General features: G+C 41.1%; 1 protein-coding gene across 6 annotated transcripts in view; it reads right to left on the bottom strand.

Annotated features, from left to right (window-relative positions):
* RALGPS2 (Ral GEF with PH domain and SH3 binding motif 2) overlaps positions 1-4,605 on the bottom strand; it is a 158,861-nt gene extending 154,256 nt beyond the window's left edge. Inside the window, exons 1-2 of one of the 6 annotated variants that reach the window (XM_077901835.1) lie at positions 4,456-4,542; positions 97-176 (exon numbers count right to left, since the gene is read on the bottom strand). The gene's annotated coding sequence lies outside the window, so the exon portion shown is untranslated. Of the gene's footprint in view, positions 1-96; positions 177-3,023; positions 3,085-3,467; positions 3,821-4,455 lie in introns of those variants that run through there. The other 5 variants (XM_077901834.1, XM_077901842.1, XM_077901836.1 and 2 more) reach the window with 5 other exon arrangements.
* Positions 4,606-21,902: the final 17,297 nt, after the last annotated feature.

The following is a 21,902-nucleotide window of genomic DNA, read 5'->3' as shown; positions in this document are numbered from 1 at the left end:
CATCCAATCTTTACTCTCTCACTTAAGAGAACTCCAAACCAATGGGAATAAGACACATGTAAAGATACAATTTATAGGGTAATGCAATACACTCACTTTCCTCTCCAACGAACTTCATTCAGGCTGAGGTAGTGTTTCAATCTCTTTGAATTATCTTTTCACTGAAAATTGAGTAACTGAAAAAAATGTAATATTCAGATATAATTTTATTCCACATACAGTTGTCATACAATAAAAACTGCATATTAAAAAAATAGGATTGATTTTAATACATCTTATTTTCAAAACACTTATGCCACTAAAAAGTACATCAGAACTGGGCGCCTGGGTGGCTCACTCTGTTAAGTGTCTGCCTTTGGCTCAGGTTATGACCTCAAGATCCTGGAATCAGCGAGTGTGGGACTCCCTGCTCAGTGGGGAGTCTGTTTCTCCCTCTGCCCCTACCCCCTGCTCCAGCTAGCTCTATCTCAAATAGATACATAAATAATCTTAAGAAAAAAAAAAAGTACATCAAAACTATCTGCCTTTTTCATATAGCAAAAAAAATTGATAATGAAGGATAGTTAGAAGAAAGGCATGCAGGGACAAGCCACCACCCCCTCTCCGTGCCCTAAGAGGAAACCACCCTTACAAGGATTTTACTAGGAGCCCTTCACCTCTTTCACTGATAGATGACAAAAACCTGATTAGGACAAGTGCATGGAAGGTTAATCAGATTAAAACAGCCCACCAACAACCCCATAAAAACCCCTAGATTCAAATGCAAAGCCACCAAATCAGCAACCCTTTCCGGTCCCCTCCCTCTTTAGGAAATTTGTACAGTCAATAAACTCTACTATGGCTCCATCAGCTTTGCTTTGCTATTCATCATTCTTGGTCTGGTCTACCACCTCTTCATTCTTCCAAGTGGCATGACCAAGAACCGTGGGCACCAAAGGAGAAGAATCCTGTAACGGTGATACTTTTAGGTTTTAAAGCTTAACTTACAGAAAGAAAGTAAATTCAACTAACTATATAGTTCAATTAAGAGTAGGGTTTAAAGTTTAAAAGTTGTTTAGTAATTTCTGGAAAGAAAAAAAAAAGAAATTTCTGGAAAGGCAGACCAGTAACTGTACTGTACACTGAACTGTAGCACCAGATGTTAATGCTTTCTTCATCAAGCTCTACACTCCCAAGATCGAGCACTGCTTTATAGTAACAGCTACAACTTGGGTTAGGGTTACCTGCTTGCTTACTGGCATTGTGCTTCCACATCTAAAATAGAGATAATAACGTTGACAAAGTTAGCAGTCCTGGGGGCCCCTGCGTGGCTCTGTCAGTTAAGCATCTGACTCTTGATTTTGGCAGGGGTCATGATCTCTTGGGATTGAGTCCCAGGAGAGCTCCGCTGGGCAGGAAATCTGCTTGGGGATTCTCACTCTCCCTCTCCCACTGCTGGCACACGTCTCCTGCACATGTGCACTCTGTGAGTGTATCTCTCTCATATAAATAAATCTTTTTAGAAAAAAACAACAAAGTTAGCAGTTCTGTCAATGAGAAGTACCCATATACTTAAGTATCAATAGTATATATTAAAAAGCTTTGTAATCTCCAAAGAACTATACCAATATTGTCATATTTTAAACAAAAAGGAAAGCTATCACTTTCAAATTTTTCTGATTTTAGCAATAATGGCTTTCAGATTCTATGGAAGAACAGAAGGACACTGGTCCGTCCACTCACACACAGCCAGAAAAAGAAAAGAGGATTTTTTTTATTTTATTTTTTTAGACCTAAAGAAAAATTAGACTCCCTTAAAAACAAGTGCCAAGAGAGAATATTTTTAGCACATATTTAACTATACAAACCAAAAGACTAAAGTTGTTTAACCACATGTAAACTGCGCATCTCTGACTTCAGGTAGAATGTTTATTTTTGGTTATACTTGGGAACCAGATAACCAATATATATAAACATCAGCATTATTTTACTTTTCAAACTGTCTTAATGCTTTTGTTCACTCAGTAATAATTCCCACTGTTCGTGGAAGGAGAAACACAAACAATATCCTTAACAGAAACTCATCACAGGAGTTTTTACGTCTTAAACTTTTAAATGACATTAAACAAACAGCATTATCTGACAATGGAGTAGCAGACTATTTTGCACAGTTAGCCTTTAAACTCCATCAGAGCACAGACCTGTCTTTTTCTCCGTTGTACCCCAACACCGAGGCACCTAACTGGCACCAGTACGACCTCAATAAATATGTGTGGAATGAATGAATGAGGGAGTGAAGTGGGCTTCTAGACTAAAGCTTAAGTGTTTTAAGTTGCAAAAGAACATTTTCACTAAATATCCATCACTCAGTACAACCAGTCTCAACTGTATTGACCTAATAAACTGAAAAAGACACACACTAGATATTTAAACACACAAGTATATTACTCACATGTGTAATACACAAAGTAAAAGATTCACAAAGCTAGTTTTTTAGTTATATTTTTTCCTCAGGAAATTTTAGTGTGTTCCTTCTGATATCAAAATATACACATATATTAGAAAAGCACTGCTACAGTCTTGATAAACCAAATACTATCTTTAAGTTTTGTTGCAATGTAGAATAATTTAGGCAAAGTGAACAGCATTTCCAGAGTCCCATCTAGAATATTTTGAAAAGTCAAACTCTTTAATTAAAGGTGAAATAAAATGGTGGAAAAAAAGGTATATCTCACCATTTCAAAATTATTATCCTGAATTTTAAAAAAGAGAAAATAGTTTAAATTACTTCTGCAAGAAGGCATCTAATATCCTTATATTTGATCTTTAAGCTGATAAAACAAGTTATTTTCCAAAATTTCTGAGCTAGATGATCTATAAATACACACCCACAAAGCCTGAATTAGAAGTTATTTTTATTAAAATAATACTGTATGGGTAAGTTCCTTCCTAATTCTAAAGTCTACAGTAAGATATGCGGCAGTAACAGTACAGTAATATGCAGTATATTTATGATTCTACCCAACTTGCACAATCATAATTACCTGGGTGGAACAGGCTTTATGGCTAGCAAGCTATGATCTGTGAGTGCAATAATATACGTGCAAGGATCGAAAAGTGTCCCAAGATTCTGCTGATCATCTTCAAAGAGGCTTAAACGAGTCGATTTGACGGTGAAAGCAAAAATCCAACAAAATCAATTCATAAACACCGGCACGAAAATAAGGCTCTCTATATCTACACAGCGTTGGGAGAAGGGGGGAAAAGAAACCCAGGGCACGTAAAAGGTACAGCACAATTAACCGGTGCCTGTTGTTTCCTACTTTACGGTGTTAAGCCCCGGGGTTTAGGATTCTCTTTTTTTAGCGCTTTCTTAAACAGAAATTTAGTGTTTCGATCGCCCCTCCTCCACAGCTCACATCGGTGCCATTTCTTCCTCCTCCCTCACCCCTCCCAGTTCAAACAAATTAACATTTGTACTAAGGTACCTCCTATCAGCTCGCAGCTTCTTCCCAAACACGCCCACGTACACAGAAACCGGCCCTGCGTCTACACAACACACCGCTACAGGAAAAGAGCTCCGAGGGGGGCAGGTGGGAGGATGGTTTGGCGCCGCACAGGTTTACGGCTCTTTTCCAGATATTAGGTCCTCACACTTGGCTCGGGTTTCTGCCAGATCACCTCCAAAGCGCGGTGTTTACGAGCCTCCCTAACCCGATACTGCAATGGAATTCCGGATCTTTGCAGACTGATATCCCGGCTTTGCAAGGGAATCCTCGGATCCCGTCGGGAACCGCTCGCTATCCCAGTGCGCCAGCTCCCGGCCGCACAGCCGGCTCCCCCGGCTCCCCCGCCCCCAGCCCCCAGCCCCCAGCCCCGGCCGCGCCCCCGGCCCCGCGCCCCGCACCCCGCGCCCCGCAGCCCCGCGCCCGGCCCGGGGCCAGCGCAGCGCAGCGCAGCGCCAGCCTCTCTCCGGGTCCCGGGGCCGCCGGGAGACCCGGGCTGCGGGCCGCTCCGCAACAGGTCACCGCGACCGCGGGGCGCAGCGCCAGGGCCAGGGCCAGGGCCAGGGCAGGGCCAGGGGAGGGGGTGTGGCCCGGCTCCGCGCTCCCGGCTCCCGGCTCCCGGCTCCCGGCTCCCGCTCACCTGAAGGCAGGCAGAGGCGCAGCCGGGCGCCAGGGCAGCGCGGGCCGGGGCTGGAGGCGCCCGCCCGCCGGGAGGGCGAGCGAGGCGGCCTCGGGGGCGGCACGGAGCCCGGGAGCGGGGACCGCACGGCCGCAGAGAGCCGGCCGCCGAGAGCGAGGCGCGGCCCCGCAGCCCCTCTCCGAGCCGGGGGCGAGCAGCCCCGGGGCCCGGGCCCGCGGCCGGGAGATCCACGCCGCGGCGCCGGGGCCGCCGCCATTCCCCGCGCCGCCCGGGGGGCGCAGCGCACCCACCTTCCCTCCCCCGCACCGGGCCCGCCGCCAGAGCACCGACCTGTGCAGCCGCGGCCGTCGCCTCGGAGGACGGGAAGACCACGCCGGCCTCGGGCTCTGCCGCCGCCGCCGCCGCCGCCGCCGCCACCTCGGCGAGCGCCCGGGGACCCGAGCACTCGGCGTCTCTCATTCAGCGCCAGCCGCCGCCGCCGCCGCCGCCGCCGCCGCTCGGGGGAGGGGAGCGCGCTGGATCCACCCCGTCCGCGCCGGGGGTGGGGGAGGAGAGCCGGCCCGGCGGGCGCGCGCGGGGAGGGCGGGGCGCACCCAACGAGCGCGCACCCAACGAGCGCGCACCCAACGAGCGCGCACCCAACGAGCGCGCACGCGCGTGCCCCCCGCGCCCCGGCCGCTCTGCCGCCCGCAAGCCCAACGGCCGCCGGGGACCGCTGTGCGCAGCGCGCGCCGCTTGCCGCAGCCCCTCGGCCCCGCGCGCGCGGGAGGGAAGGGCCGCGACCCGCCCAGCCGAGGGGCGGGCCGGGGCTGGAGGCCCGACAGGTGGGGCTGCCGCTGCGCCCGGCCGCCTCCGCCCCCCCCGCCCCCCGCCCCCCGCGCGGGGCCCACCCGCTCCCGGCGCCGGCACCTCGCCTCCGAGGCCCGAGAACAAAGTCTGCAAACGCTTGGCCCCCGGATGGAAGACGCTGCCCGCGGTGGCTCTAGAATTAGTGAGAGGGCTCCAAATGTGAAGAAGAGCCACCCCACATGCTAGCGATCGATTTATGCTCCCGCGTAAAGGTTCGGGAGGTGTTAGGAATAGGCCTTTGTTAAGTGTAAGCAAATGACAGAAATTTGGCATCCCCGGGGGCGGGGGGCTCTGATGAGTTCCAGGCGAAAAGTGTGTTCACGTCAATGCAAGAACGAGATTCTGAAATCTCAAATATTTTCCGTGAATGAAAAAGGAATAGATTCGGTATAAACGGTTGGAAAGGTGTTGTTTGGGAGGGTGCACGGTATGGGGTGGCCTACTTAAAATTAGCACCGTTTGATGCAGCGTGACTATAAATGGAAGGTTTTAAGCGAGCCGCCTTTGTATATGCTGTCATTAGACCATTTGGAAATGGATGATTATTTGATGATCTGCAGCTCTTTCTTTAGGCAAGGTGCAGTAGAATGTGGAAGGAATACTGCGTACTAGCACTGGGTGTAAAACATAAAAGGACCAAAATTGTTCCCATTTTGGGGTTTTCTCCCTTTAATAACCACTAAGCAGAAATGCTTAATCTTGTATATTGAAGAATGCTAATTATCTATCTCCTTCTTTGACCACCTGGTATCCCAGCCCTTTACTCTTAGGGAAACTAGAATGTCCTTCAACCCTTTCCCTCAAATAGGGTTACCTCTTTAAAGCCTTCCCTTCCCCTCCCCACACCCAAAGGTAAGTTGACAAACAAAAACAGAGATGGACAGAGTTTGTGGTTTTTCAATTTTATTGCATTTTGCTTCCAAAGAAAGTCTTGAAAGGAATCATAAATGAAATCACTAGGAGAAGTAGAGAAACCAAAAAACAACTTTCAAACAAGAATAGACTTAGGAAAAAAGAAAACAGACTATTAGTTAAAAGGGGGGAAGCATTTATGTATACAGGAAGTTTTCCCATAGATGCTAATTGCTTCAAGTCCCAAAGAAACAACAGGCAAACAGAATTAGCACTTGGAAGAAAAACCCATATAGCTATCAGGTTAGGTAAATGTTTATTCTTTTTAAGTGTTAGTAAGAGATTAAGGAATAGGTGGTTGGCTGTGTGCCAACAATAATACATACAACAATTGCACACACATACACACACATATCCCATTATCACTGCTTTTAAGAAATAAGAAAACTGAGGACCAGCAAGAGAGTCTACTTCATATTAATGTCTTGCAATTACTCTAAAGTTGAGTCAGGGTTTCGTAAAAACAAATGAGCCTATGTTCCTACCTCTGCCAATAATTTTCACAGTTTACTGTAAGAGCAGTGAAGTTTTCATTTGGACTTTGAAGAGAAAAAAGCATGTGACTCATGAAGCTAGGCCATGGATATACTAAATTCTTATACGTACGGAATTTCTGAGTTTGGAATAATGATTTAAATCTCTTTCTCAAAAAGAGAAAAAAAAATCTCTTTCTCATGTGGATAACCTCTAAAATAGTAGTTTTATTAACCTTTAGAGTTATGTTCAAACTTCTGAAGTTGGGAAGATTAAGAATTTGCAAATAAAAGTACAGAAAGTTTATTCTCAACGTCTTTTTTTTTTGTCATAGTTTGGGAATTATTTTAGAAAGCCAGTGTCCTTTCCCATTTATTGATATGTAAATGAACAATGGCTCTTTACACTTAGGACCAGCAGCAAATTTTCTTTACCAGAGCATCTTTTATCACAGTTAAATTCTGTAAGTTGCTTTATGTATGTATTTCCATGTGCTTTTGCCAGAAGACAAAAAATATGCAGAGCCTTAGTATAACAAAAAGTACTAATGTATAAAAGAGAAATGCCATTATATAAAATAGAAATCAATAAGAATTCAATATGCTTAAAATCATTTCAGAGGAATCACCATTATGTATCAGTTTTATTACTATCCATCAAAATTGTTTCTAAGAGGTAAGCCAAAGAACTCATTTAGATACAGAACAAGGAGTTTCAAAAACAAGAGACCACCACAGCAACAGATCAACAAACAACTCTTCTCATTATCGCTGTCAAAATCAAACTAGCATAGTTAGAAAGATTATTATTTTAATAACACCCAATTCTATCACAGCCAACAGAATTTCAGTAATCACATAGATCTCTATTATTTCTCTAACCATTAATCTCTTTTTTCAAATACCTATATCTGGCTGGACATTTTTTAAAAAAATTATCGGTAATGTTTGCAATATTCTGATTTAAAATATTGGTAAAATAACATACCCAGAATTCACTTTGAGGGAAAAGATATATGAGGACTTTGAAGAGACAGATACACACATTCTCCAGAAATCTGACACCAAGCTACAAGGAGAGCCTGCCGTGATTCCCAATCAAGTGAGACATGCCACAGATACCAAGAATAAAGATAAGTCCATTCAAATACAAGTAGTACTAACCATCAAAAGGCATAAGGCCTAACTTGAGATTGAGCTGTTTCTCATATGAGCAACTCAATGCAGGGAATGGATCAGTGGGGAAGTATTTACCTAATGATGACTAATGTTTCCCTGGAACTAGTCTTGGGGACCAGCTAGTATATAAATGTTTACACGAACTAATAATTTTCAATATTAACTTTAAAGACGATTTCAGTAATGCCTCATTTATCCAACAGGATAAAGAAAGGAGGCAGTGAACATAATCAGATATTCTAGATAACAAAGGTTTTCGTCTTAAAGCACTAGAAACAACTTAATTTAAATCACGTGTATTGATTTTTTTTCCCTGAAATATCACTGGTTTCTCTGCCTTAAACTATTAAAACATAGTAAGTTTTAATATTCCTAATGACCCAGAAGTGTTTTATAATCAAAAGTGATAATGCGGAGATGTCTCTAGGAGCATAGAAGTACTTTGTATCCTTCACCCTACAATAATTGTGGCCTACTATATTCCTGAATTCCTTTGAGTCTAATTGATCTGGATGGTGCTCATTATCGACCTTCCTGCTGTCCCTCCTTGTCATTGCAGCTCTACTACAGCACTGCTTGCATACATATATTCACACACCTCCCTTGGATTGTCTTATCACGTTAGTCTGGGAAGCCAAACAACCAATATTTTTAATGTATGTGTAAAATGAGAGGAAAGAACCTCAGATTATGCTAAAACAACTCTGGTATTTGGAGGACGTTTATTTAACAGAAAGGCCATTTGCCTACTTTCATGCTTTCCTCAATATTTTAGATAGTTGAGTTTACCAGATAAGTGAATCATTATTGCATTGTACTTGCTTTAGGTATTGTTCTCCATCCTTAATTGAAGGTGAGGATCTTTGTTGATAATATTCATCACAGTACTTTCCATATATGTCCTGCATTCAAAATAAGGTTAGAATTAAAAGCCCCAGGAATTCATAAATCCACACCAGTAGTAAGTAGATAAAATAAGTGGGGAAGAAAGGAGTACTCTTGTTTAGGGTGGAATATTGAATGCCAACAGGTAAGCGGGGAGGGAGTGCTGGAGTTGGACAATCATCATTTTGCAACCATTGTGGCAAAGATTGGGTAAGGCAAAAACCATCAATGGATGCTAAATGTAAGGAAGCATTTTGATGAGGAACAAGACATTTGCATCATCTCACAGTTCTTCCTATAGACTTCCTATTAGTTGCAAAGAAGGAAAAACACTAAATGCTAGAGAAATTAGACAAAATCTTGACCAGGTAATCAAAATTAACATCATGAATGAGGGACATGGTTTGCCTTGAAATGTGATTCCCCCAGAGGACATAGCACCTTCCTTCATAGGAAATGAAGAAGTCAAATGAGGAATCTGATAAATATCAGATTCCAGATGAAGAATATTCTGTTTTTTTTATAGGGTGAGGGTGGTGGTGGCTGTATTCTTCAAAGATATCAATGCCATGAATGACAAAGGCTATGAACATATTCCAGCTGAAGATCCATGACAACTAAATGCAATATGAAATACTAGACTGGAACCTTTAATGGAGAAAAGAATAATTCTATAAAGTACATTATTGGGTTAATTGGAAAATAGATGGTAGACTGATTAAAGTATCAATGTTAAAATCACTGGAGTGGGTAACTGTACTGTGGTTATGTTCCTAAATGCTGTGGTTCTTAGGAGTAAAGGACTAATTGGTATGCATGATTGAGAAATATTTACATATAGAGAGAAAACATAATAAACAGGCAAAACGTTAACAATAGATGATATCAGGTAAAGGGAGTTTGGGTGTTCCCCCCCAAAAAAGTCTATAAATTTGAAATTATTTCCAAATAAAAAGGGTTTTTTTTAATGTTAGAATTTCAAAAAAAAAAAAAAAAAAAGCAGCAGCAGCAAAAGCAACCCATAGACTCTAGCATTATAATTATTTTAAATGACCACCTTACTGCCAAATCCCACTGACTTTTTTGCTCCTTTGAAATTGTTTCACCTTTTGGGTTAAAATTATAGAAACAATGCACTTTATAATTGAAGAATCATCTAACTTTTTATTTTATGAATGAGGAAATTGAGCCTCAGAGATTCAAGATTTACCTGAAATCCCTTAACCAGTTAGCAGGATGGCACAGTCTTGATTCTATTTCTGTCTACAGCTGCTAACCTGCTATTGTTCAGTTTCTATCATTTTCCCTTATTCCCCTTTCTAACTCTGAGGTTCCTGTGGGCCTATATTCTCTCCTGTCTGTGATCATAGAGGGGATTTAGACAGTCTTACTGTTTCAGCTACCACTGCTCCACTGGGAGTTCTTACCCAAACTTCCATTAAATTGCCTCCGTGACATCTCTATGAGGACATTCCATCACCAGTTCAACCTCTACATGTCAAAACTGAAAGAACCCCAGGAGAACAAATTAAAATGGCTAATAAAGCCTAGGAAAATAAGTCCATCCTTACTGATAAAGAAAGACACATTAAAACAAGATGTTTTGCCTCAAAGGCTCCCCAATTAATAAGATCTATATAATATTCAGTTTTGCCAAGATGTGGGCAATAGGCTCTCTCTTGCACTGATGGTAGGAGTATAAATGGGCATATCTCTTCGCTGGGCAATTCGCCGAAAGCAGAGAAAAATTTACATGTACATACCCATTGACCCAGCAATTTCACACATAGATACTTGTCCTACAAAAATGCTTTGAGAATGTTCAAAGAAATACACAAGACTGCTCATTAAATACTGTCTGTAATAGCAAAAGTTGGCATACTAAATGTCCCTCAATAACGGGATTGGGTATATGCAATTATAATACTTCCTTACAATGAAAAGATAGCTCTATAAACCAGTATGGAAAAAACCCAAACAAGTTGATGAGGCCTATGTACACTAGTGTTCCATTTCCTTGTCTTGGTTGTACATACGTAGAAATCAGGCTGGAAAGCTATGTAAAAGATCACAGTGGTTACCCCCAGGGAATGGAATCAAGGATAGAAAAGGGAACTCTCATTTTTCATTGTTTGCTATTGCTGTTTTTGTTTTTGTTTTTTTAAGATCTTATTTATTTCTTTGAGAGAGAGCAAGAGCATGAGCAGGGGCAGGAGGTGGGAGGGTGGAGAGAGAAGGAGAAGCAGACTGCCCGCTGAGCAGGGAGCCCAATGCAGGGGCTGGATCCCAGAACCCTGTGATTAGGACCTGAGCCGAAGGCAGATGCTGAACTGACTGAGCCACCCAGCTGCCCCATTTTTAGAAGTATGTATAGCTTTATAAAAGCAACAACAACAAGAAAGGTGTGGGTTTCTCTTGAACTTGAAATATTTTAATTCCTTAATCAGTATTCCTGCCAACACCATTGTTCCCATCATTCTTTTCATCTTCTAGGCTTCAGAATCACCACTAACTCTTTTATTTATTATTTATCCAATTAATTCTGATCCTTGTAGGTTTTTTTGCAGGGTTTTTTTTTTCAAATATTAGCCCAAACTGTGTACATAAAAAAGTACTCCTGCTTGATCTTTTAGATTTAGCTATTCTCCACACCTTTTATTTTCTTTTGTACACACCTATTCCTATATGATTTTCATTTTCATTGTCTCACATATCTTCCCCACCCCACTCAAAAATTCCCAGTCCTTCATTGTGATTTACTAATGTGACATCCAGGGACTTCCATAACCTCAGTTTACCCCACTAACCCACCTCATCACCACTGCACACACTAGCCAGGCCATCCTTTGATTTATTCATTCAATAAACAATCATATGGGGTGCCTGGGTGGCTCAATAGGCTCTGCCTTCAGTTCAGGTCATGATCCTGGGGTCCTGGGATTGAGTCCCGCATCGGGCTCCCTGTTCTGGGAGGAGCCTATTTTTCCCTCTCCCTCTGCTGCTCCCCCTGCTTGTGCTTTCTCTTTCTTTCTCTCTGTCAAATAAAATCTTTTAAAAAATGTACTTCTCCTCATAAGCACCAATTATGGACCTACTCCTATCATTCCACTCCAGCACACCTTTCCCATGCCCTCTTGTCTGTCTACTCCAAAACTCTTTAGGGCCTGACTTAAGACTGGCCTCTGCAACTTCCACGAGGATATACCTCCTGGTACATCCATTTCATGTTGACATCTCTCTTCTCTAAACCTTTCTGCAGATTATCGTTGGTATCAATCTTTCACTTTGAAAATTCATTATATCATGACTTCTAATTTTACCAGTATATGCATTTCTTATATTCTCCAATAGATTTAAGCTCCTGGAGAACACAATGTAATTCCTCTTTCCTCTTACTCTCACTCCCTCGCTTTCTCTTTCTCTCTGGATTTATGTTTATTGAGCATTTACAGTAGACAGACAACACATTAAATGCTTAGCCTATGTCATTTTATTTTGTTCTCACAACAACCCTGAAGATATTTTTACATTTTGAAAATGGGGCTTAGAGAAGTTCAACAGCTTGCCTAGGGTCATGCAGCTAGGCAATGACAAAGTTGGGAACTAAATCCAGGCAGGCTCACTCAGTCTCCAGGCTATCTGTCTCCCTATAAAATTATGCTTCTTATATATTCTTATCAAAATTAAATTAAATTTAGCAGCAGAGGGAGAGGGAAAAATAGGCTCCTCCCAGAACAGGGAGCCCGACGCGGGACTCAATCCCAGGACCCCAGGATCATGACCCGAACTGAAGGCAGAGCCTATTGAGCCACCCAGGCACCCCATATGATTGATTTTTGAATGAATAAATCAAAAGATGGCCTGGCTAGTGTGTGCAGTGGTGATGAGGTGGGTTAGTGGGGTAAACTGAGGTTATGGAAGTCCCTGGATGTCACATTAGTAAATCACAATGAAGGACTGGGAATTTTTGAGTGGGGTGGGGAAGATATGTGAGACAATGAAAATGAAAATCATATAGGAATAGGTGTGTACAAAAGAAAATAAAAGGTGTGGAGAATAGCTAAATCTAAAAGATCAAGCAGGAGTACTTTTTTATGTACATAGTTTGGGCTAATTCTTATCTTACATATATTCTTATCAATTAACAGCACAATAGCATGTACATTAATACAGTGTGGAAAATACTTCTTAAATATAATATACTTTATGCTAACAACAAATAATTTGACATGTGATACCTCATACATATTTAATTTTTTAAAAGATTTTATATGTTTATTTTAGAGGGGGGAGCAGGAGGAGAAGGAAAGAGAAAATCTCAAGGAGATTGCACTGAGCCAGGAGCCGGACTCGGAGCTTGATCTTACCACCCTGAGATCATGATCTGAGCTGAAACCAAGAGTCAGCTGTTTAACTGACTGAGCCACCTGGGTGCCTCATATATGTTTAAGAATAGTCTTCTAGAGGCACCTGGGTGGCTCAGTCAGTTAAGCAACTGACTCTTGGTTTCAGCTCAGGTCATGATCTCAAGGCCATGAGATGGACCCCCACCTGAAGCTCTTTGCTGGACATGGAGTCTGCTTGAGATTCTCTCTCTTCCTCTGCCTCATCTACCCTCTGCTTGCATGCTCTCTCTATTTAAAAAAAAAAAAAAGAACAGTCTTCTCTAGAATTTAGTTTGGTTATAGAGGCTTGTTCAAGAGTCTCAGAATAAAACTGCTTTCAAAAAACCTACATACATTTAGAATAATAGGAAAAGTCGAATGGAAAAAAATTGCATTAGGTCCAATTCCTCATTTTGTCCACTCAAGTGTATTAAGGAATATGTTTCAGGAGATAATTTTCTACCATAGTAGTGCGGTAATAAAGTTGGTTATCACATTACAGATGGGAAAAGCTTACTGCATAACCACTGAGTCCATTTCCCTGGAGACATGCAATTCTATCTGTGGTTTCACATTCCAGAAAGAAATATTCTTACTCCTCTTGGAAATTAGTAACATAAGCATTTTAAAGTACTTCTGTTAGATCAAGCAATATATTTTATGTACTTTTTACTGTATTTAATTGAGACTTCATTTAGCAAGACAGACTTTCTTCATTATGACTGAATCCTGCATACACAAATTTGAAACTCACTGTTGGATACTGGCAATTATATCTGCCTTTAAAAGTCACCGTATCTGTAGCACAGTAGTTATTATTTAAGAGTATTTCACTTGAGAAAGTGTAGTGTGGCAAAATTAGTTACAGATTGACTTTCAGACTATGGCTCCAGTTAGAAAACATGACTTCAAAAATAAAAACAGCCTGATATGTTAGTTACTTTTCAAAAAATTGTTTTAAATTTACTGGTATAAACATTACCAGCCTACACACTGAAACTAAAATAAAACCACTTTAAAATTAATGGGCTTTGGGCTGAGTTATATCTAAACATAAATATTGCTTATGTTGATTTACTTACGTTTCAGTATTTGTTTTTCTTTCTTGTCAACATTATTAATTTTTAAATATTAACCACAAGAGGAGCAGGGCTTCTGATAGTTAAAAATATATTTACTGACCACTTTTAAACATGGTGAATGGAATATACATGTTTACATTTTTTACCTCCCAAAACTGCCCTAAAATTCCAGTGAAGAATGACAAGAATGGGAAGGGAGAGGATAGCAAATAAAAAATTTTGGAAGATAGGGGGGGAAAAAAAGGGTAAACAGATTTAACTAAGCAGAGAAAAGTGAAACTGTTGAAGGGGAAGGTAAAAAGAAGTCAGTTGATTTGCACATCAGAACTCTGAAAAGTTGAGGAATTGGAGACAATAGGACAGAGAACAGCAAGGATGAAAAATGCCTTTAAAAATGGAATTGAAAAAAAAAAAAGGAATTGGAGAGGTATCTGGGTGGCTCAGTGGTTGAGCATCTGCCTTTGGCTCAGGTTGTGATCCTGGGGTCTTGGGTCGAGTCCCACATCGGGCTCCTGGTAGGGAGCCTACTTCTCCCCGTGCCTATGTCTCTGCCTCTCTCTGTGTCTCTCATGAATAAATAAAATAAAATCTTTAAAAAAAAGATGGAATTGGAGGGTTCCTGGGTGGCTCAATAGGTTAAGCATCTGCCTTTGGCTCAGGTCATGATCTCAGGTTCCTGGGATGGAGTCTTGCCTCTGGCCTTCCTGCTCAACAGGGAGCCTGAGTCTCCCTCTTCTTCTGCCCCTCCCCCTGCTCCTGCAAGCAAGGTCTCTCCCTCTCTCTCTCTCTTTCACACAAATAAAAGTCTTTAAAAATGGAATTGGAGAAAAGTCCACATAAGGACCAGTTGGACACACAGCCCCTTGCCCTCAAGCTGCCATCCCTCCCTGCCTCCAGGAAGGAGAATGGATTTTTGTTCCATAGAGAATTAAGCCAGAGATATTGAGGAGAGGTCTCTGACTTTTAAATAGGAGCAATCTATCAAGGACCACCACACATTTTAGGAAAGTGTTTAACATGAAAGGTGAAAGCAGGGATCCCTGGGTGGCGCAGCGGTTTGGCACCTGCCTTTGGCCCAGGGTGCGATCCTGGAGACCTGGGATCGAATCCCATGTCGGGCTCCCGGTGCATGGAGCCTGCTTCTCCCTCTGCCTCTGCGTCTCTCTCTCTCTGTGACTATCATGAATAAATTTAAAAAAAAAAAAAAGGTGAAAGCAAAGGGAAATTTTTTAAAAGATTGAATCAATATCTATAGTAAGATACATTATAGCATTTGTTAAAAAAAAAAAAAAGACTAGGATACCATGAAAAAGTTACCATCAAAGAACAGAGGAAAGGCTCGTACAAATTAAAAATATAGCAACCAGTATAAAGATGTCAGCAGGAGGTTGGAAGACAAAATTGAGGAAATTCCCCAGCAAGTAAAAGACTCCGGACCTAACCATATCATAACCCTACACTGAGCTAAACATGTGGGCAAACCAGCACTATTATAAATTGTTGATTGGGAGAAAACTGGTAAAATTTCTACAGAGGGCAGTTGGGCGATTTCTTTCCAAATTAAAAATAAACATTCCTTTTAATCCAAAAATTCCATTTCTAGGAATTTTATCTTACAGATAAACTCATTTGTATATAAAAAGATGTATATGCAAGGATAGTAATAGAGGCTGAAAATACATGAAATGTCATCAACTGGAAACTGGTCCAAAAAATTATATTATACTCATACACTGGAATACTGCAAAAAAATGAGATCATTCTAGATGTACTGATATAGAATGACTTCTAAAGTATACTGAAAAAAGCAAGATGTGGAGCTGTGTGCTTATACACAGAGAGCTTATTTCTGGTAGGATACACCAGAATCGATAATGGTGATTCCCCCAGTAAGGGGAACTGGTAGCTAGATGTCCTGGTGAAAGAGATACTAACTTTTTGCTGTTTGCCTTTTTGTGTCTTTTACTTTTTTTAAACGATTGACTGATTGATTGATTGATTGATTGATTGATGAGAGACAGAGAGAGAGGTGCAGAGACACAGGCAGAGGGAGAAGCAGGCTCCATGCAAGGAGCCCAACGTGGAACTTGATCCGGGGTCTCCAGGATCATGCCCTGGGCTGAAGGCAGCGCTAAGCCACTGAGCCACCCGGGCTGCCCTGATTTTTTTAAGATATATATTTTTTTATTTTGAGAGAGAGGAGAGAGCAGGAGGGAGGGAGAGTGGGAGGGGGAGAGAGTTTTAAGCAGACTCCAAAGCGTACATGGAGCCGGTGGCGGGGCTCCATCTCACAACCCTGAGATCATGACCTGAGCCAAAACCAAGAGTTGGACGCTCAACTCACTGTGCCACCCAGGCACCCTGTGTCTTTCAAATTTTATATCTCCTTTTTAAAACTCATTTTTAACCTACTGAGCTCATGCCTCCATTTATCATTATTTAAAAAGTCTTAATTTCCAATCAAAATAAATTTTGTAATTCTCCTCTGAATCATTCCTGAATCCATTAGCATTTTTTTTTTGGTGGAAATGCCCCAAATTAGGCCCTGCACTATAATAAACAATGCTCTTGAATATAATATTTTAATGACTATATACTCTGTAGTGTCTTTGGTTTTTACTTATAGAACAATACTGATAGCGTATGTTTTTTTCATATTTATAGTGTGTGTACCTCTCTACTTCAGCCATCACCCAGAGCCCCTGCTAAAATGGTGACCCTAAGTGACAATGAACCAGAAAATGTTACTCCCTTGACCACCAGGAGTGATGACCTAAGCCAAACTAAACCACTATGCTTCTCCCAGGAATTTGGAATAAGTTCACAGAAACATTCAGCTGGACGTGGGGGTCAAACTGCTAAGTTACATAGCACTCGATGTATGGCGGGAAAGACACAAGGAAGCAGGGAAAGAAAGCCCATCTCCAGAGAGGAGTACAAACATGGTGAGGACAGGGACAGAAGTCATATGAGAGATGATTCCTGACTTCACAATTCAGGCCTATCCTCGTGGTTGCCTGTCTTGTGTGTTTCTTGAACTACTGGGAGTGGTTCTCTACTTCATACACCCAACCATTTCCTAGCTAAAATATGAACTATGACATATAGACTATTTTCAAGCCTCCTTACTAACAACTAATCTTTTATTTATTAATACTTCTCAATGTTGATCTTAGTTCAAGTACTATTATACTGGTAAACTGGGAGTTAGTCATCACTATCCCAGTAAATCACAATCAACAACACAACACTACTTTCCCTATCCAGTTTCTATCACTTTAAAAATAAGATGATAATATTTCTGATATTCCATGATAATATTCCATGATGATATAATGGTATCTTCTTCATATCATTATTCTGAAGATTCATATCATTATTCTGAAGATAACATTTCAAAAGCAAAAACAAAAACAAAACCGTTTTGAGAAGTGTTTTTAAATGCCAGCTATTATAAGTAATATTATTTGTTATGTGTTAAAATGTTCATTTCAGAGCGCTTCTCTCCATCACTGATGTTGATTTAAATTTTGGCGCTAGTTTGAGGTTGTAAGACCTGCACTGCTGGAGTATCTCCATTTTCTTTCCCTTGTTTCCAAATTACTCAAGGTCATCAGGTCAATGCTTAGGTTAGGCTGTGTGAACTTTATTCCAGATTTGTGCCTTGACACTGTCTTTCAGATGTCGTCCAATGCCCTGCTTTACTAATGCCTGGTAGCCTTGCCCTCCCCATGTCCAGTTCAGGCTCCTGGAAACTGGACTGGGCCTATCTTGCCTGGAAAGGGAATTCACATATTTACTCAGGCAGCATTTAATCAACATACCTATTCTTTCCAGTTATTTATGTGATAAACCCATGTTAGTTCTAGACTCACATTTTAAGAACTCACTTTCCTGTTGCATCTCTGCTGTGTCAGGGAGGCAGCCATCTGGCGGTATCCAAAGAAATCAATCATCTTTCAACCTCCATCCTTCTTTAGAAGGGACGAAGCTCTATCCTATTCTTCTTATAAATGCTTTCCTAACTTCTTTTCCTTTTATATTTATTTCAATTTGGTGTTACCTGTATACATCTATTTCCCATTAGGCAGGCTCTCAGTGTGATTTTCTCAGGCTTTATACAACTGCCTAGGTACAGGCAACTGGGTACTTAGGTTTCAGATGAAATAGGAATCCTATTCAATTAACCATATAAAATGTATTATATAATCAGCAAACAGAAGTCAAATCTAAAAATACTATTTAAGATCTAGGACAAGAGGTGGAGACAAAAAGCCAAAAAAGAAGATGAAATCTTCAGGTAAAGAAATAATTCAACTATTAGGTAATAGTATTTGTTTTCTATAGAAAGCCTTCCAACATAACCCATCCCGTAGTGGGATTTATAAGAAACTTAAGTTTTCTCCCCAAATGCTATCAAAAACAAACTCAAAGTGTAGCCAATGTAAAAAAAGAAATCCAAACTTGAAAATTTTAACATGTGAAAAAATTTCATAAGAAAGAAATGTGTTACTGGAGTGGAAAAAATGGAAAAAGAGGAGTGTAAAAAGTAATTGTCCACATACGAAAGTGGTCATGTAGTTAAAACCGAAATATTCTTAGATGGAAAATGTCAATCTATCTGACTCACACCAGGCAATCTCTTGATCTATAATTTATTCCCAAAATGAATCTTACCAGGAGTGGTGAGGGGTGGAGGTGGATAGAGAAATTAAAAGGCCATATAGATGATCAGCTCTGCAGTCTAGCCAGGGCATTTAGAAAATTCTCACTCTGGTTCATATCTTGCCCATTGAGTAGGGTCTGTTTATCCTCTGGATCCTGACTCAGTCTCTCATCCTGCAAAGGCCAGGGAGAACTAGTCCCAATACCTACTATACCCCAGGAGGCCCTTCCATAAAAAACTACATCTCCCGGGACACCTGGGTGGCTCTGTGGTTGAGTGTCTGCCTTTGGCTCAGGTCGTGATCCTGGAGTCCTGGAATCGAGTCCCACATCAGGCTCCCTGTGGGGAGCCTGCTTCTCCCTCTGCCTATGTCTCTGCCTCTCTCTCTGGCCTCTTATGAACAAATAAATAAAATCTTAAAAACAAAAAAAAAAAACACAAGATCTCCCTCACGTTCATTACATTTGGCATCTGATACACACATCCATTGTGTGCCAGATTCACCCAATTTTTTTTAATGTACTTAATAGAACTTCTGGAAACCATTGCATTACCAAATGGCAATGCCTTTTCTATGGCACTCCCCACATTGTATTTTTTTAATATCTAACTTCTTATAGAAAGACTTTAAACTCCTTGAGAATAAGATCTATAAATGTGTAGTCCTTCCTTACCATCATCCCAATGTTTTACCCAGAGAAGTTTTATTATTAGGTATATAATGAATCAAGATTAACAATAATAATGGACAAGTCATTTTTCCAAAGCCTTTGAATTAAAATGTTTGTAGTAGTAAGCCAGCAACCCTTTCAAAATTCAGGTCATCGCTGACTTTCTCTTTTACTCCCTTTCTTACTTTATTTTTATTAGTGATACAATGGTGTATATCTTGCCTACAGGAGCTGTTTTTATCTTGAACCTTTTCCCAAGACATATTATAAGCAGCTCCTTTCTCTTCCCAGCAAGTTTCAAAGTTTCTTAAAAGTGGGGATCATAACCTGAATCTATCACACCATTCATTCATCTTTCTGCACACAGTATTGATCAATATTGACCAAGTGCTTTCCACAGACCAGGTGCTTTCTAAGCATTTCATATACATTTAATCAGTTAACCCTCATGGCAGCCTACAGGGCAAGTACTAAACACATGTAGTCAGCTCAGAGTCGCACAGTTAGGAAGTGCAGCACCAGGATTTGGTGCAAGGCATTCTTGCTCCAGGCGCGTGGTCTTAACTGTTCTACTCTATTGCCGCCTAGGCCGAAAGCATTATTACAATGGCTTCCTGAACAACATGTTTAATCTAAAATGTTTATTAAAGGTATGATTTTTGGTAAAAAAAGAAAAAAAAAAGGTTTGTAATGTACTCAGGTAGCAGAGATGATTCTCCTCCACCCGCTGTCTCCTTTATATTATTAACACATCTCCTTTATTGTTATCATAGGATTCTGTTTTTCATGCGAGTCTCACACTACCACCAAACTATGACACCACATGACACTGCAAACTATTAAGTATGGTTATTTCCAACATTGGAGAACCTCTCAGAATACCAAACCCAAAGCCCCTAGCTGCCTTGCATAGGATGGCAACATTAGACCTACCAGAAGGTGAGTCTCAACTCGGTTCTTTACCAACCATGGGACTTCAAGCAAGTCACTGAAATTCTCTCAGCTTCAGCTCTTTCTTGGAAGAACAGGGAAAATAAAATCTTAGTAAGAGAGCTACTGTGAACTTCAGAGGTAATGTAGGAAAGACAACTGGCACAGCATCTGGCACATAGTAGATGCCCAATTAATATAGTTGTTATTATTCTCTTAGCAATTCACATAATTATTGTTGCATGAAAAAATCAACATAGAGGTATTTTTAAGGATCTACCCTTTCGCCAAGCCTATTAGTGCTGTTATTTTCTTGTGTTGTGTTAAAACCTATCAGACTATTAATCTCATTGATGTTTATGCCTCATTAATCAGTAAAAAGAGACAATTCTCTTAGTATGGAGCCACATATCACTGCTTTAGCTCCCTCTCCCACCAGAGAATTTATTGGGAGGTGGCTCACATTTCACCTCTCATGGTTAATCCCACAGCTGTCAAGTGGAAAGTACATTTCACCTCCCATGGTTAGCCTCACAGCTGTCAAGTAGAAGAGAGGACAATGACATCATTGATCTTGGGATATTTCTTTTAAAAAGAATAAATAAAAATGTCACTATCGCTCCTCTAATGTGATGTTGTCTATAACTGGTGCTAAATTCCTGGAAATTCAGGGCAGGTTATAAAACTGATTTTTATCAATGCAGAATTCATATGATCCAGCAGCAACTAAACAGAAAAAAGAAAACAAGTAATGTTTACTATGGTCTAGGCTAAAATCTGGCTGTGTAGCATCGTAGAATCCTGGATTTGGAGGAGCTCTCCATGTTTTCCTCCCCTCTTCCGCCTCCTCCTACCTGATATTTGGATTCCACTACAAAGAACAGCAGGTGGTCATCCAGCCTCTGCCAGAAGTATGGAGACCTGGAGATTTGGGCTCTTGTTCTGAGCTGTGTCACTAATCCAGACAACTCAACCACTTCAAGCTCCAGTGTCTTCTATCATGAAACACTAGCTCTCTATCTGACCTGCCCAGCTGCAGTTCCCCACCCCTCACCCCACCCCTACCCCATGAAACCAGCAGCCCCCAACATACAAATGGATCCTGTTCCAAAAGATCACCGAAGCCTGTTATTTGGAACTCAGAAAATATTTCCTGTTGAAGCATTATAAATGATGGTTGGAATCCCAGGTTTGTTCACGGCACTCTATTTCATTCATACCATGGTTAAATTATGACCCTAGTCCAAGAGTAAGGGGGAGGAAAAGGAATTTCTTACCCCTTTTCTGGATGCAAGTCAACACTAGACAAGGCTTTGAAGAGTGTGTTATTTATTTTGGCACACTCTCACTTCCTTTCCTTTCCTTTTCTTCTCTTCCATCTTCTAATATCTTTTATTCTAGGGGCCCAAACTCTACAACTGTAGCATTACATTATGCAGGCTTACTTCACTTTGCAAGTTTGTCCTTAGCGGTCTTTATCCTCTCCATGTCCCTTTTTCCGACTCTTCCTCTACGCACCTCCATCCCTACCTCCTGCTCATCTATCTAGTCACCAACCCCCTCTCTTCTCCTCCCTCAGTGAAGCATCCACGGCTAAACTAGGGAGAAGGAGATCTGATTTAAATGAGGTGTGAACACCTAAGTACAAGCATAGCTTTCATAGGAAGTGTTTTCCTGAGTTCCTTGCACACATCCACTCTTTATATCTTCAACAGTCCTGAGAGGGAGGTGCTATCATTTGCATT

The sequence above is a fragment of the Canis aureus genome, chromosome 6, assembly GCF_053574225.1.
Source record: "Canis aureus isolate CA01 chromosome 6, VMU_Caureus_v.1.0, whole genome shotgun sequence".
NCBI classification, from domain to species: domain Eukaryota; kingdom Metazoa; phylum Chordata; class Mammalia; order Carnivora; family Canidae; genus Canis; species Canis aureus.
Note: the sequence above shows the minus strand (reverse complement) of the source record. Positions and strands in the feature narration are given on the sequence as shown.